Source organism: Macaca nemestrina, chromosome 3 (assembly GCF_043159975.1).
Source record: "Macaca nemestrina isolate mMacNem1 chromosome 3, mMacNem.hap1, whole genome shotgun sequence".
Classification (NCBI taxonomy): domain Eukaryota; kingdom Metazoa; phylum Chordata; class Mammalia; order Primates; family Cercopithecidae; genus Macaca; species Macaca nemestrina.
The window spans coordinates 52,271,056-52,277,107 of record NC_092127.1 but is presented as its reverse complement, the minus strand read 5'-3'; positions in this window follow the sequence as shown (position 1 = coordinate 52,277,107).

Here is a 6,052-nt window from a genome sequence, read left to right as displayed (position 1 = left end):
CATTTTATATATATATATATATATATATATATATTTACTTTGGTTTGAACATATACACCTTTGAAACCCTCACTACGATCCTATCCTTCACCTCTAAAATTTCCTCCTATCTCTCTCCCTGCTTTTTGTGGTAAGAACACTTGACTTAATCAGGCAAGAGAAAGAAATAAAGGGTATTCAGTTAGGAAAAGAAGAAGTCAAACTGTCCCTGTTTGCAGATGACATGATTGTATATTTAGAAAACTCCATCATCTCAGCTCAAAATCTCCTTAAGCTGATAAGCAACTTCAGCAAAGTCTCAGGATACAAAATCAATGTGCAAAAATCACAAGCATTCTTATACACCAGTAACAGACAAACAGAGAGCCAAATCATGAATGAACTTCCGTTCACAATTGCTTCAAAGAGAATAAAATACCTAAGAATCCAACTTACAAGGGATGTAAAGGACCTCTTCAAGGAGAACTACAAACCACTGCTCAGTGAAATAAAAGAGGACACAAACAAATGGAAGAACATACCATGCTCATGGATAGGAAGAATCAATATCGTGAAAATGGCCACACTGCCCAAGGTAATTTATAGATTCAATGGCATCCCCATCAAGCTACCCATGACTTGCTTCACAGAATTGGAAAAAACTGCTTTAAAGTTCATATGGAACCAAAAAAGAGCCCGCATTGCCAAGACAATCCTAAGTCAAAAAAAACAAAGCTGGAGGCATCATGCTACCTGACTTCAAACTATACTACAAGGCTATAGTAACCAAAACAGCATGGTACTGGTACCAAAACAGAGATATAGACCAATGGAACAGAACAGAGTCCTCAGAAATAATGCCACACATCTACAGCCATCTGATCTTTGACAAACCTAACAAAAACAAGAAATGGGGAAAGGATTCCCTATTTAATAAATGGTGCTGGGAAAACTGGCTAGCCATAAGTAGAAAGCTGAAACTGGATCCTTTCCTTACTCCTTATACGAAAATTAATTCAAGATGGATTAGAGACTTAAATGTTAGACTTAACACCATAAAAACCCTAGAAGAAAACCTAGGGAATACCATTCAGGACATAGGCATGGGCAAGGACTTCATGTCTAAAACACCAAAAGCAATGGCAACAAAAGCCAAAATTGACAAATGGGATCTAATCAAACTAAAGAGCTTCTGCACAGCAAAAGAAACTACCATCAGAGTGAACAGGCAACCTACAGAATGGGAGAAAATTTTTGCAATCTACTCATCTGACAAAGGGCTAATATCCAGAACCTGCAAAGAACTCAAACAAATTTACAAGAAAAAACAACCCCATCAAAAATTGGGCAAAGGATATGAACAGACATTTCTCAAAAGAAGACATGGGTACAGCCAACAGACACATGAAAAAATACTTATCATCACTGGCCATCAGAGAAATGCAAATCAAAACCACAATGAGATACCATCTCACACCAGTTAGAATGGCAATCATTAAAAAGTCAAGAAACAACAGGTGCTGGAGAGGATGAGGAGAAATAGGAACACTTTTACATTGTTGGTGGGAATGTAAACTAGTTCAACCATTGTGGAAAACAGTATGACGATTCCTCAAGGATCTAGAACTAGAAGTACCATATGACCCAGCCATCCCATTACTGGGTATATACCCAAAGGATTATAAATCATGCTGCTATAAAGAGACATGCGCACATATGTTCATTGTGGCACTATTCACAATAGCAAAGACTTGGAATCAACCCAAATGTCCATCAGTGACAGACTGGATTAAGAAAATGTGGCACATATACACCATGGAATACTATGCAGCCATCAAAAAGGATGAGTTTGTGTCTTTTGTAGGGACATGGATGAAGCTGGAAACCATCATTCTTAGCAAACTATCGCAAGAACAGAAAACCAAACACCGCATGTTCTCACTCATAGGTGGGTACTGAACAATGAGATCACTTGGACTCAGGAAGGGGAACATCACACACCGGGGCCTATTATGGGGAGGGGGGAGTGGAGAGAGATTGCATTGGGAGTTATAACTGATGTAAATGACTGGTTGATGGGTGCTGACGAGTTGATGGGTGCAGCACACCAACATGGCACAAGTATACATATGTAACAAACCTGCACGTTATGCGCATGTGCCCTAGAACTTAAAGTATAATTAAAAAAAAAAAAAAAAAGAAAAGAAAAAAAAAAAAGGTTTACCCTCTTAACATGTTATTTAAAGTGTGGAATAAAAGATTGTTAACTATAAGAACTATGTTTCGCAGGAGGTCTCTAGAACTTATTCGTCTTGCATAACTGAAACTTTACACCCATTGAACAAACCACTATTGTCTCTGCTTCTCTGAGTTTAACTATTTCATACCTATTATATAAGTGAGATCAGGCAGTATTTGTCCTTGTGTGCCTGGCTAATTTGACTAATGCCCTCCAGGTTCATCCATATTGTTGCATATGGCAGAATTCCCTTTTTTAAAGGCTGATTAATATCCCATTTTATTTGTATATCACATTTTTAATCCATCCACCTGTTAATAGATATTTAGGTTATTTTATATCTTAGCTATTGTGCATAATACTACAGTGAACATGGGAGTGCAGATATCTCTTTAAACACCTGATTTCAATTCTTTTGGCTATATACCCAGTGGTGGGGATTGCTGGGTCATGCAGTAGTTCTATTTTTAATTTTCTGAGGAAACTTCATGCTTTTTGTCCATAGAGGATGCACCATTTTATATTTCATCAACAGTATAAAAGTATTCCAATTTCTGCACATTTATCAACACTTTTTATATTTTCCTATTTTTTATAATAGTAATCATAATGGGTGTGAGGTAATATTACATTACAGTTTTGATTTGCATTTCCCTGATTAGTGATGTTACACATCTTTTATTATACCTGTTGGTCACTTGTATGTCTTCTCTATAGAAATATCTATTCAAGTACTTTGCTCATTTTTTAATAAGGTTATTTGTTTTTACTTATTATTGGGTTGTAAGAGTTCTTTTATATTTTGGATATTAGCTCATTATCAGGTACAATTTACAAATATTTTCTCCCACTGAATAGGTTTCCTTTTCACTCTGTTGAATGTTTTCTTAGCTATGCAGAAGCTTTTTATTTTGGTGTAGTCTCATTTGTCTAATTTTGCTTTTATTGCCCATGCTTTTGTTGTCATATCTAAAAAAAAAAAATCATGTTCTAAACCAATATCACAAATTTTGTTCTATTTCCCTCCAAAACGTTTATAGTTTCATGTCTTATATTTAAGTCTTTAATCTATTTTGAGCTGATTTTTTGTGTATGGCATAAACAAAGCACCAATTTAGTTATTTTGCATATGGATATTTAAATTTCTCAATGTCACTTGTTGAAGAGACTGTGCTTTTCTCTTTGCTTATTCCTAGAACTCAATGAAGAACATTCGACAGTATAAGCGTAAGTTTATTTTGGGGCTTTTTATTGTTTCCATTGGTCTATGTGTCTGGTGCTGTTTCTTTTGCGAGTAATATACTGTTTTAACTACTATAGTTTTGTAATATGTTTTGAAATCATAGTGAGGCCTCCAGCTTTGTACTTCTTTCTCAATATTACTTTGTTTATCTAGGGTCTTTTGTGGTTCCATGTGAATTTCATGATTGCTTATTTCTATTTCTGTAAAAATGCCACTGAGATTTTGATGTGAATAGCATTGAATCTATAAATCATTTTGATTAGTAAGGACATTTTAACATGAAATCTTCCAATCCATGAACACTGGATGACTTTCCATTTATTTGTATCTTCTTTAATATCTTTCATCAATTTATTTTAAGTTTCAGTGTACAAAAGACTCATACAATCAATCAATTTAATATAGAGACATGTCTTTCTTCCAAATAATGTGTCAGCTATTGTTAATAAAAATAAAACCGTGAGAATCCTCTTTAAATATAAGTGAAAGATCAAAATATAGAATACTAATAGGAAATCTCTAATTGCTGTGTATATCGTTTTAAACAAACAAGGAATTCTAGTTTGAAGAGTAATTTTTAGTTTCCTTTGTAACATTCAAGGGTAATTATTAGTAAATAATAGAATTTACATAATTTCAATGTGGTATAGCCAGTGCCTGCCTTATACACAGAAACAAGGACAAAAAAATCACATAGCCTGTAAATATTTACGTTTAAAATATTAAGCCCAAACAAAAAAGCTTGCTTGAGTTTCCATGTGCTATTTATGTTAATATGGGCTTTACTGATAAAGACCAAAATATTACACTAATGATTCATTATTCCCTGGTTTCATGTGTAAAGGCATAATCTGTGAAAACTAATTGTATGTGCACACATGCATTTTCTAGAAAAAAAAATGTAACCATCTGGAGTAATTTTAGCAGCAGAAGCCAATATTTGTGCTATTTTCATTATAGGCCTTTCAATGAAACTCTCTCCATATGAGCAGGCAGTCAAGAAAAGAAACTAGTGGCCATTCAAGGACATGGCTCAAAGACTATTCTATTGGTGTGTGTGTGTGTAGCTTTTCTTAAAGCTGTGATAATTTTTTCAAAATGTGGTTTGTCCAAGAGCAACATCTATTCAGACCATAAAATGGAGAGAAAAAAAACTCCGTGGTTCATTTAAACCACCTTCTTAATGTCAGAGAATTTTCAGCTGAAGAAAGGCATTTCCTTTATTGCCAGCTTATGTTGAATGAATAATTCAGAATGAAAGCAGTTGCAGCATAATGATAAAATTACATAAATCAAAGAGTAGCTGCTCAAGCAAATATCTGAAGAAAAAAAAAATAACAGTCCCTACTCTTCTGTTTACTTAGATGGTTATTTTGTTTGTGCAGATGTTCCAAAAACTATCATTACATGCATTTTTGTGATATGTATAACCTACTTGAAATGCTTGCTCTAAGAAATTTTATTTCTCTATTCAACATATCCTTAAGCCTGATTCCTTTCTTGTTGTCCAGAAGAATCTATACATTACATGACAGGCAAAGTTCAAGGCAGTTGCCCACTTGAGACAGAGTAGAGAGTGAGAAGAAAGAAGGATATTGCTAATTACCAGATACCTATTTTGTCCTAGACACTGTACCAGGTGTTTTACCATTTTATTTTCTTTTACCTCTCACAATGGCTTTCTGAATTATAATAATTATTCTTGTTTTCAGATGAAATTATCATAATATCATGATTTATTGTTTAGTGTTACACAACTATATAGTATTGGAATTACATTTGAGTGGCCTATTTCACACAAACCTCCTGTTCTTTTGAATATATAAGAAAACAATCTAAACATTTGAAGTCATCATTAAAGCAAAAATGGCTTTAAAAGAAAATTTTTTATAAAACCAGAAATTTAAAAGTTCTCAGTCACAGATAAAAACAGGACGTCCAGTACTTGGATGATATAAGTAAATGTTATTCCAAAAGTCTTACTTTTATGGGGTACCTTTCAACAACATGATGTTTTTTCCTTGTTAAGGCAGAGTCATATTTTAATACAAGGATTTCTAGAGCTATTTGCAAGGAAATCTTAGCCTGGAGCTCACTGCTTGGAAACGGCCTCTCCTCTGATTAGATTCATGCTAAAATTCACCACATGTCAAATCGACTTAAGAATTAAAAGTCGTATCTGCACGATTGCCTGAATAGCTTATTGATTCAAAATTTTTTTTAAAATAGTGAGTTCAGCAAAATCAGAAGGGTGGCAAAATCCAATCATTTCAGCCAAAATGGTTTATTCCCTGGGCTGCATGCAGTCACAAATAGATGAGAGGGCTATCTCCATCAACATAAGGCTGCACATTGTCACCGGCTGTGTGCATTACCTATTTCCTTGCTGAGGAAGAAATCAATGCTGCCACTTTTGCCCAGCATTGCTTGAAATATTCATAGAAATGTATTCTAGAGGAAGCCTAATTTGCTGTATAAATTTTTATATTCTAATTGCTTATATAAAAACTATTACAGTATTTCTAGATAAAATAATCCTTACTAATAAAAGTATAACTTTATTATATTAAAACTATTGATTTTAAAAGTAT